This window comes from Eleginops maclovinus, chromosome 14 (assembly GCF_036324505.1).
Source record: "Eleginops maclovinus isolate JMC-PN-2008 ecotype Puerto Natales chromosome 14, JC_Emac_rtc_rv5, whole genome shotgun sequence".
NCBI classification, from domain to species: domain Eukaryota; kingdom Metazoa; phylum Chordata; class Actinopteri; order Perciformes; family Eleginopidae; genus Eleginops; species Eleginops maclovinus.
Genome location: NC_086362.1, coordinates 6,600,127 through 6,612,486, shown reverse-complemented (window position 1 = coordinate 6,612,486; position 12,360 = coordinate 6,600,127).

Here is a 12,360-nt window from a genome sequence, read left to right as displayed (position 1 = left end):
AGTGGGTAAATGTGTGTGTCACAGTCATACTTCTATTGGTTGTTGAGGAGGAGAAAGGTCTGGTGCAAATACAAAATGCTGTAAGTAATGTCGGAAAGAATCATGCAATCACATATAAATAAGCAGATAAGTTGCCTTTTACCAAACAAAAACAGGAGATCCATAAACAAGCACACTGACTCCAAGTGTCATAAAGGCTGTGACAGTTCTTCATCTGCAAGTGGGTTGGGATATTTGTGTTTTTATATTTAAATTGATTCTGAAACTGCAGCGCATTTCTTTAAATGGAAATGTGGTGGGCCGTTGTAGCACATTTGCACCAGCGTAGAATGATCTAGTAAGAGGTGTCTTATTTGGATTATGGTTAAAAAAATGCAGTGTTAGATTTACCCCTTTGATCAGATTGCTTTAGTTTCATTTCATCCAGTTCCAGAGTTTGCACACTTCAGTGTTTCAGGGCTATCAGATAAACGTGCAGTTGTAGTAGACAGTGAGTTAATTGTTCTCCACATCACTAAATCAGAGGACAGGGCTTTATCTGGAGAAGGTGGCGGCTAATCTGCAACACATCTTACCAAACCTGACTAACGCTGCAGACAGAATCAGTAAATCAGTATTCCCCTATCTGTAACTGTCACACTGTGTATGGTCTACATTTTCTGTTATTGTTGCTAACTCTGACGCTCTTCTATAAAACATGTAGGGTAAACAGATCCTTCAGGTGTGTGGGGGGCGGGGGGGGGGGGGTGTCTCCTCTTCAGATGTTGATGCTCTTATCTGTCAGTCAGGGAAGCCTTCACCATTCTGCTGACGGGTCAATGAACTCCAACCATGCACAGGGTCGCCTATTCTCTTTGTATGAACGCAAGTGGCCGCACACATTAGCACGGATCAACTACAAGACCCTGAGTTCAGCTATCAGGATTGTTAATCCCCTTATTTCTGTTTATGTTCAAGTGGCCACACTTTTATATTAAAAACCACAGAGAAAGCAACTCCGCCTCAACAAAGTTCAAATAGCAGCATCAGTTCGGCTTTCAAGATCCTTCTTTTGGTGACGCTGTTTATGAAGGAGCAGAAGTTATACAACACAATCCTCATAACCCAGACCAGGAGCTTTGAACTGAGAACATTGACAGTTAAGCCCTTTTTTTCAACTGGTTCTACTTCTGACAGTCTGACCTGGCAACCTGTGCTTCCTATTTATGATTTATGAATAACAGAAACAGAAAACAGCAACAGGTGGTCATTGTAAATATGGTAAAAATAAACAGCATCACATGTATTCCTGGTTAGTGTTGCATGACTTTATATGTGTGTTTGCATGTGTGGTCGCGATACAGTCACTTTGCTCGGTGCAACTGCGCCCTGCCCGATGTGAACTGTAAGTGCTCAGGTTAATCTTGCCCCAGTATTCATAATGCAAAACTGATGTTTCTATTACATATTGGTGGAAGTGAATAATTGGATAAAGATGCATTATTAAAGGCCATGCATCCACACACTTATACACACACCTGTGCATCTGAATACCTGGACAATACATTTCCCTGCCTTTCTATCTGGTGCCATCTTTCTCTCCCCTATCAGACCGCCCCCCCACAGCTCCTCTGGTGGTCTCAGTCCATCAGGGCCCCTCACTTAACCTGCAGCGCCTCACTGACAGGGGACAATGAGCCAAACAGCCAAGTTTACTCACCAGCTCACAGTGTGTGTGTGTGTGTGTGTGTGTGTGTGTGTGTGTGTGTGTGTGTGTGTGTGTGTGTGTGTGTGTGTGTGTGTGTGTGTGTGTGTGTGTGTGTGTGTGTGTGTGAGAGAGAGAGATGTGTATACGTGAGGGGGGTGTGTGCCCCATTTGTGCCTGTTTAAATCATGCATTTTACATCTGCATCAACAAAGTGCATCTTTGCAGAGATGCAGGTTTACCTCTGAATACTGCCTCACTGTGTGTGTATGTGTGTGTGTGTGTGTGTGTGTGTGTGTGTGTGTGTGTGTGTGTGTGTGTGTGTGTGTGTGTGTGTGTGTGTGTGTGTGTGTGTGTGTGTGTGTGTGTGTGTGTGTGTGTGTTTGTGTGTGTGTGTCACATGAGGATTAAAAGACTGGAGTGGCGTTTCTGTTTGTTTCAGAGAGATGATCCTCTGACAGGAAGTTAATGACAGACACGAGAACACACTCTTTCTGCAAATATGAAGAAGCACTTTATCCTGGCATGAGTCAATATGACTGAGGAGAAGAATAGAGAGCAATGCGACACGTTTTTGTCTAAATAGTTTGCGATTAGGTTGTTAAAAAAGTGCTTCTGTATTGATTGTTTCAGATAAAACACTCTGACCTGAGCTCCTGTTTAGAGGATCTGTCCTCATTGACTCTGTGTCTGATGTGTGAGGATCATCTTCTAACTGACTCCGCTGTAAGAGGAGGTGCAGCGAGTGAGAAATAAATATAACATATACATCAAATGTTCATGTCAAAACTTCGTATTGCATCGTTCCTATGTCTTTCAGTACTTATGTCTCACCATATCATCACACATCAAGCAGTGAAACATTAAATCTCTTTTTGAAACTTTACCCTCTCCTCCAATATCTCCACCAGCTCCTCACTGCTGAACAGGAGGACGTGAAAGCAGGAGGAGGTGTGAGTTTATCAGATGGAGGCAGAAAGACATCAGTGCTCCTCATCTCTGGCAGAGGGTTGTGGGAAACTACTCGGAAAGTATTCGGTGTATCTGATAAAAAGCTGACAGTGTTAAATTCGGTCTCTGTGTCTGATAGGACTTTTAACAGATCATCAAAGATTAAAACCTTAGAGAAGATAAGTTTTGCTGAGTACATGTGCACCATGTTCTGTGAGAATATATGTAATTTTTCAGGCATGTTTTACTGGTTTAAATCCTGCCCTAGCACACTCACCTCACTCACCAGGTCTCACCTCACACAGGAACCAGTGAGACCTGATGAGCTACAGTTGAATAGAAACACATTCGTTATTTTTATCTCATGTTATCTGTCTGTGAATAGTTCTTGCAGATCCTGAACTGACCTTGGCATCAGTCAAACAGAAATGCGGAAAAGCGTCAGACTTTGTATTTCAATAACAATGCTGTAGTTTAATTTATAGTATGCATGTATGGATCTGAACTGATGCGCCACAAAACGTGTTACCCTTTAAAATAAATATATGAACTGGATATTATTAATATTATGCCAACTGAATAAGCGTTGATGACCTGGCATCGTTTAAGTTGAATATTTGGATTTTAAGTCAATTTGTTTCCTTCACCGCTGAAGTGGAAACCTTAAACCTGGTTCCCAATTGGTCATGGGCTCCGGCCCCGGAACTGCTTGGGCTGAGCTGTGCTGGCACCGAAACAGAGGACCACAGCATGCATGTGCACGGAGCAACACCTGGACACGGTTCAAAGCTCATCCTGTGCAGGGACAGAGGACTGATAACAATGCTCACTGCAGTCTGTTCACAGTCACACACTGTAGATTACCTGCAGATAAAGTGGTGACCACAGGTGTGAACAAAGCACCTTTTCCAAAAACATTTACAAATGTGGGACTGTGTGGATCTCTCAGGAACTTTTTGAAGCTCTTTGCATCTCCAAACTGGAGATAACCGGGATCTGTTATCAGGTTGGATGTTGTATAACTGTACTTTTGCAGTCCTGATGCGGGCGTTTGATTCTGAGGAGAGCTGCCTTTAGTTCACAGGCTGCAAGGAATTATCTGATCCTCACTGAATCTCAAACACAGCTTATCACTGCCATCGTTGAGATGTGACGATCCTCCTCGTGAAGCTTCAGAGAGTGTGAGAAAGTAGTCCCTACTGAAGTTTTACAAATGTTTACACACTTGACAACATCTCTTACTAAAGGCCGGTTATCTACAAATGGATGATGGATAGACCAGTCAGATTCACAAGTCATTTAGGGGGAATTAAACAGTCAGCCTTACAACATGTAATACATCTTTTTACACTGACATGATCGCTGGTTTGTTGTTTGACCTGCGCGGCTAAATGTGATATATTATGTCAAAAAGACTGAATTTATTTACCTAATTTTCATTAAGTGCATGTATTGACTAAAGGTAGCTTAACTTGACTCATAGTAGCAACTTTGTCACTTGTATTTTGAAAGAATAAAACTTAAGGCAAACTCAAACTTATGAGGACAGTTTATAATAACTCTCACTGCCAGACGGGTGAAAAGGTCCACAGTCTCCATTGAATACATTGGAAATGAGCGTGCAAAAAACACTAGTCTTATACAGCCAGCAGCTCTAAACATCGCTGAAAGTTCTCAGATATAAGTTTTTGGGATAAGGTGATCATATATTATTATATTATATATGTCCTCCATCTTGCATTCTGTTTGAACCATTTATTAGCTCATGAACACCTTTCTAGGCGACAGCGTTGCCTACCTGTCAGTAAAGATGCCACAGGGTCACAGCGCGGACACAGTGCTGTTTTAGGGCATTCATTTCAGGCTTAATGAGAGGACAGAGAGCAAGCTGCTGCAGAGAGGGGACGAGGAGGCGTAGAGGAGAGGACACAAAGGAGAGCTTAGAGGACTCTGATGTTCCAGCTCCAGCAGAGAGGCTCATTCAGAGTAAAGTGCCTCATCATGTTGCTTTTGTCCGACTCTCGTCTCTATCTATAATAATGACGAGGGATTCATTCATTTGTTTCCTTACAAGAGTTTGTTTTAATGGTCGTCACCTTTAAGTAGCTTTTCTGCTAGCACCTGAGGGCGGATACATTTTTAACAGGACCACTTTATTATAATGTAAAAACTCATCTTAAACACATTAAAATCTAAACCTTCTCAGCTTTACTCTGGAATTGATCTAAGCGTCAGTGGAGGACATGAGCAAGTTTTTCTCAAAATATTGCGTCCACCCTCAGCCTCTGCAAAATATATGAATTTACCTAAATCGGCATGAATGCACCTTCCTCCTCCATTTTATAGTTTTAATGACCAAACAGCAATTAATCTAACACCACTGGGTGGAACTCCTGTAATTGGTAATTAGCCTTTAGCCTGTTAAACTAATAAGCTAATGCATGTTTCCTCTTCCTCTCTGAATAGCAGGTTTTAGTATTTCATCCTGAAATTTGACAAATGTGTGTCCCTTTCTTTAAGCATATGTTTGATCTTCTCAGGCAGGCAGGGGGTCCAGGAGCCCCCCCTCAGGTATGACGGCCCTCCCGACGGGAGAATTGTTTTAACCCCAGCTGTGATTCACTTGTGCTGCTACATCTAATCCCAAATACCACTCTGTCAAATCAATGCATAGACTTTTCTTGTTAAGGCCGGCCTGGTTTCCTACAGGCCCCCCCTCGTCCGAGCCAAGCTGAAGCTGCCCGCCCCTCCAACAAAACAACCCTACTCCCCAGCAGCAGGACACTTCCTCCTGCAGCTCATGAGATGAAAGGACAAACACAGTGCAGCACAGAGTAAAGATGGACCAACAAAAGCTGCATATAACATCAAAGTGTGTTTCTTTTGGGGGGGGGGGGGGTGCACTGAGAAAAATACATGGTGGATGTTCAGGTAACAACACATCTGTGTTTCAAAACCACGATACCTTTCATTAGAGTCTGCACACACTTTCACCCCTTACAATCTGTTGACTCAGACCACTTCTCACACTCCTGCTCCATTATTACATGAGGACCAGTTCATGCGATGGAATAAACTAGAGACTGATTTAACTGATGAGCTTCGTCTTGATTTGAATGTGAAGAAAAAGGTTTTGTCCTCTGTTTCAGGTGGATTTACCTGCAACACGATCGCTCTCTGACCCAGTGAAAGCACAGGAACTGGTTGAGCTTAATAAGGTGTGAACGTCTTTAAACAAAAGCTTTTTGCGCTCATGTTGCTCTTAATCTTAAAAAGACACATTTAATTTAATAACAACTTCTCCAGCTCCATACTGTTCCCTGGGCTGACATGGATAATTCTTTGCCAACCGCTACATATTTCCTCCACCAGCATTTAGCCTACAGTTTGCTAACATTAGGGGCCGCTGGAAAGTTAAAGCCACGGTTTGACTCTTTTACAAGCAATGTCCCCTCCAGCATATTCATCCACACATATTTGTTTAGTTTTAATTTATAATGTTTGGCATCAAAGCACTGCAAAAGGTTTCTCTGTATTACATGGATGATGTTAGCATAGCCACTGTGTGGATAATAGCGAACGTGTGGTTAATCTCACCTCAGCCTCTGCAACCCGACGTAACCAATTCGCGGTTTGACCAAACCACTTTGGTGGAAAAGGGGTAAGAGTGAACAGAAGGCCCAAAAGAAGTCAGTGAACATCAGGATAATTTATCCATTACAATTTAAAGTGCCTTTAAAGTGTCCAATGTTTAAATTAAAGAGGAGATGTGTCTCCATGTTCCAGGTAAGATGTACTGTATAATCAATATCAATCAATATCAATATAAAGTTAAACACAAAATCATAGCATATAAGATATTCCTGCTTGCACATACTGTAAATGCAGCTTAAAACACGATTAACCTTGCTTTTGATTGCACTGAATCCCCCTCTGTTTTTGCTAATTTAAGCGTAATACTCATACGTTCTTGTGCAGATTAAGAAGAGGGGCTCCAACATGCCCGGTGCTGCTCGTTGTGTAACCACAGATGTGTGTGTAATCAGATTGTGCCATGCACAGTGTGTTTATTAAACGGCTGCAGTGAGGTGTGTGGAGGCAGAATGCAGCACATTCCCCGCTTTAACCAGCGATTGTCAGCGCAGTGATAACAACTATAAAACAATGCTAATCTCTAATCTAATACAAACCCACATGCACTTCAACATACTTAACACTCAGTCATGAGGAGAGTTTACTGCAGAGGAATACTCGCTGTGCAGTGAAATCCTTCATGACCTCAGTGCCCTCTGCGCTTCCTGCTCAACATGTGCAACGACAATTCCAGTACTAATGTGAAACTGTGACAGCAATTTTGGAAACGTGAGCAGGTTTGTTCCCCGTTATTTTTATCTCCCAGCATGCCTTATTTCTTCCACCTCACTGTGTCTCACATATTGGTGTGAGCCTCCATTCAGGCCTCCTTTTCCAGGTGAGTGACTCTGAAACACTGAGGGCGTAATCCCTAAGGAGCATTGTAGAAACCCTGGGAGTCCAGAATCAGATTCACTACAGGACGGAGAGTCTGCATCTCGTGGAGAAAAAGTTACTACAGTACATCCTCTGGGGAGCATGATTGCTGAACCATGACTCCTTCTCCGTGTTGGAGGAAATGAGCAATGAGCTCCGTCATGCTTCATTGTGATTGGATGCAGATAAGGACCACCACCCACATTAGTAGCAGGTCATTATTTGGATTTCTGCAGGTGGTGATGGAAGCGGAGATCAGACTCCGGGGCATCTACAGATAAACATCGCACACCAGCCCTTGCTACGCCCACTGGGAGCCCCATACCTCTGCACAAAATGCTGTTACACTCTGCGCATGAAGGTGGGGGGGCTTTACTGCACCAGCATGGGAGTAAAGTGCTCTCTAATGGACCAACAGCATCGATGGGAGGAAAAGGAAATGTACCTTGATAACCTTCTAGCTTCCCTCTTTGTTGAAACAGGATTAACCCAGAGACGGTGCAGCCTGATTATATTCATGAATTAAAGATGCATTTAAAGGCACAATGACTAACATCTGTGGTTTGCAGACATCCTGCGACCCAGATTCACACTGTATTTGAGCTTTGTTCTTCATTGTCCTATTTTCGTTTTTAATGACCACGGTCAGCACTTTTTTTTATAATGTCTGAGGTTGAGAAACACCCCGACAACAGCAGAATATAAAAAACATCCTGGCAGATAGAAAGTCCTTCCATTCAGCTATCTTCCATTTCACTGAGTACTGGCCCCAGGTCAGCATGTTTTCATAAAGTCTGAAAAAAGGAAGTATCCCAAACACAGCAAAAAATAAAAACCATTCGAGCAGGGAGAGGATCCTGCCATTTTCTTATCTTTCTCATTAATGCCTACACTTGAAAAAAACGAAACCTTGGGTTTCATTAAATGTAATATGTCAACAACTTTCCCATAACTGTATTAGGTTAGTTGAAAGCAATAATGTTAAGTTGAACCTAATATTTGACATATAAACTTAATATTATTGCTTTCAACTAACCTAATACAGTTATGTGAAATCTGAAGTCAACTTTTTTCAGTGTACTTGCCCGGGGTTGGCACGCTTTCAAAAATCCTGAGGGTACGAAACATCCCGAGCACAGCCAAACATGCAGCCAGAGAAGTCAGAGCCCTCCTCTGCATTATTATAATAGCTGTCGATTATTGACATAATGTTGATTAAAACAACACAAATAAAGCAGAACAGTTTTGTCCTTAGTTCCTTTAGTGATGCAGTCATTAATTCAGTAGCACATGAAGAGTAACTGTCAGCACTAATTAGCCCAATTGAAGCTTGTGTAATGGGAAACAAATGAACAGCAGATCAGTGCTTCACTCCTCCTTCACTCTCAGTGGGACAGAGTTATTCCAGCACTGATTACTGTGCACTGAACATGATTTGCAGACATGCACTTTGTTGTTGGGCTGCAGTAAATAAAGTTGAATTCTCACACACACCTCCGGCAGGTTTCCTATTGGGTGCCGCCCCCCTCCCTAGGCCTCAGAGGTCATGAGAAATGTTGACTTAATCCTTTCTGCCGCTGAGAGTCAAGGAAAAGAGCCTTTGTTTGTCCACAGTCTGCAACAAAAGGAGGGATTGGGAGCAGCGAACACACCACCTGCAATTAAGAGCTTAGCACCTCGCTCTAAGGAAACGTCCAGATTAGCGCGGCGCAACGAGGGAAGCAGAGCGAGGTGTTCCTCTCAGAGTATACAGTCATCTGATAACTGTGATCACAATGAGGCTCTTTAATGACCTCATGAACAGGCCTCTGTGTGTGTCGCCATATGCTGAGTCATGAACACATCTGCTGAGGGAGAGGAGGTGGCAGTCATGAGAAACACACACTCCTATAATATACAGTAACTAAAAACTGTGTGTGTGATGTGAAGCAGGAAGTTCATCAGGACGTTAATGGGGATTATAATGATGTCTCTTAAATCAATAAGGAATGTAAGAGTCATGGATTATTGTTTTTATTTATGGCAGGACCTTCTGCACTTATTTCTGACAGACAATTATTATTATTAATAATAATTAATAATAATAATTAATCAGAACATGTCAGCGCAGACAGGATTATGTTTACTTCATATCGATTCTTTGATTTTGATGAAATTATTTATGAAAATATGGCCGGACTAAAAGTAGGAATGATATGTAACCTTTATAAAAATCTCAAGCTTCGTATAGCTTATCTATAGGCGTCCCATTTTACATCCCTCCATTATGTCTTATGATTGTACTTGTTTGTTTTATTTGAACTTCTCGGTTCTTCATCATGTTCACACACACACACACACACACCAGTCCTCCAGACTCTCAGCTTCGTACCTGCAGATTATAATAAAAAATCTGCTAAAAAGTGTATGTTCTGTAAGTGTTGTACTGATGCTGGATATTGGAAACTTTCTCAGTCAACACTGTGCAGTGACACCGAGCTGCAGCTACAGGATCTCTGTGGTATTCTCTAACTCTCACAGTAATTTCTCTGTGTGGCGCCAGGTCCCGGATCATTTAGAAACCCCCATGGAGACATGCAGGTGGCGGCTGAAGGGGGTGCGCTGTCCCAGGAGGACGTGTAGATGCAGCAACATAAATATGTAAGCGCTGAGCAACCAGAATCTGATATTATATATATACAATGGAGGAAATAAGTGTTTGATCCCCTGCCAATTTAGTTAGTTTACTCACTTGCAAAGAAATTAACTGTCTGTCATTTTTACAGTAGGTTTATTTTAACAGTGAATGACAAAATATCAAAAAAAAAATCCAGAAATGTACATTAAAAAATATATATTAATTGATTTGCATTTAATTGTGGGAAATAAGTATTTGATCCCCTTGCAACCAACAAAAATGCTGGCTCCCAAGGACCGGTTAAATTAGTCCTCCTGCTTTAAGAAAGTATTCCTGATGCACACTCTTTACCTGGATAAAAGACACCTGTCCACAGACAATAAATCAGACCTGCACAAGGCTGGAATAGGCTACAAGACCACCATCAAGCAGCTTGGTGAGAAAGAGACAACTGATTTGATTATTAGAAGATGGAAGAAGCACAAAATGAGCATCAATCGCCCTCGGTCTGGGGCTCCACCATCTAAGATCTCGCCTCTTGGGGCATCAATGATCATGAAAAAGGTGAGGAGTCAGCCAAAAACTACACAGGAGGGACTGGTTGATGATCTCAAGTCAGCTGTGACCACAGTCACCAAGAAAACTATTGGTAACACACTGCGCCGTAATGGATTAAAATCCTGCAGCGCCCCTGCTCAAGAAGGCACATGTACAGGCCGTCTGAAGTCTGCCAATGAACCTGTGAATGATTCAGAGAAGGCTTATGAGAAGGTGATGTGGTCAGATGAGACCAAAACCAAGATCTTCAAGAGAAAGGCTGACTATTAACCCAAGAACACCATCCCCAGCGTCAAGCACGGAGGTGGAAACATGATGCTTTGCGGGTGTTTCTCTGCTAAGGGGACAGGGCGGTTCACTGCATCGAGGGGGATGATGGAGGGGGCGATGTATCGTAGAATATAGGCTGATAATTTCCTTCCCCTAAGGCATGTTTTGCAAGGGGATCAAAAACGTATTTCCCCCAATTAAATGCATATTCATTTTATTTTAATTTTTTTAATTTATGTACATTTCTGTATTTTGTTGATATTCTGTCTCTCACTGTGAAAATAAACCTACCTGTAAAAATGACAGACTGTTCAGTTCTTTGTAAGTGGGTAAATTAACTAAATTGGCAGGGGATCAAATACTTATTTCCTCCACTGTACATATGTTATTGATTCACACAGAACATACTGACGGTAAGGCTTTTCAATAAGAGGAGCTGCATTAAATCTAATTTAAAACGTTTACTATTGTGCCGCACACATCCCTACATGTGACGTGTCCGTGTGTGTATATAGGTGTGTACAGTGTACCATGTGCGTGTGTGTCAATATTAATCTTAAACTCTGCAGGCCAAACTTTTGTGAATCACTTCCATCTCAAGCCAGCCGGATAGACATGTGAGATACATTTGATGGTTGTAAAATATATATATTTTAAAACAGCTGTGCTCAGATGACACTTTTAAATTTGTGGATTCAACATGCTTTAAACCCTCTCACTGCTGTAGGCTGATCATTTCCCTGCAACTCCACCAGGTGGAGACTGCGGCACAAAGTTACTTATAGTTGGTTTGTGTATTATATTCAGAAAATACATAATCCATATAGACTTTGGTCACAAGAGGCTGAAGCCCTTTCTCATGTTTTGAAAACTAAAAATATTCATGTCTTCTTACAGGTGAGTTTAATCGCTTTTTAAGTACAATAAATCCATAACAGAAATGATTAAAACACGTGTTACTTTTCATGTTCATTCCTTTTCTCATTCTCAGCTTAGCAAACAGATGTTTAAATCTTTTTCACATGGTTAACGTGGTGAATTTAAACAAATCTAGTTGGTCAGGTTTATGAAAGATTGCGTTTAGGGTTCAAAACCATTGAAAGTATTTATAGTTACCTTTACGATTCCCAAAGGACATTCGTCCACTTCTGATGATGTGGAACACTGTGATTGGCTGGTGAACATCCATCCAATTACTGAGCATCTGGGTGGAAAGGGACAACCTGAAAAAGCAGAATAGGGCCTCTTCAAGAAGCAGTTACCGGAGAATAAAGTTCTGATTATTATTATTATTTAGATTTGTCTAGATATAGACAGTTACTACATCTGTTCTAGTTGCTCAAACATGCTCCAAAGTTGTCAGTGAGGAGTCCTCAGAACAAACCAGAGTGTGTACATGTAATGTTTTTTTTTTTTAAAGTTTGAATAAATAAACAGCTGCTGTACAATCTGGATCTTGTGTTGCTGCCTGCAGGCCGCTGCAGTCAGCTGATAGGAACTGACTGCTCACATGATGTCTGCAGAAAGGATCCATTCACAGTGTTGAAATCCTGCAGTACTGACAGGAACAGAGATGAGATGCACTGAGCCTCTATGGCCGCAGGGGGGCGCCCTGACACCAATATACTGGAGAATGCAGCTCAGCAGGAACCAGTTTAAAACTACTGCAAATAAAAACCCTTCAATGACATTACTTTAAAAAGATCATTTAAATAATGACGATTAACACCAGACAATATGAAAATGAGAGTATTTTTACTCTACTGCACGC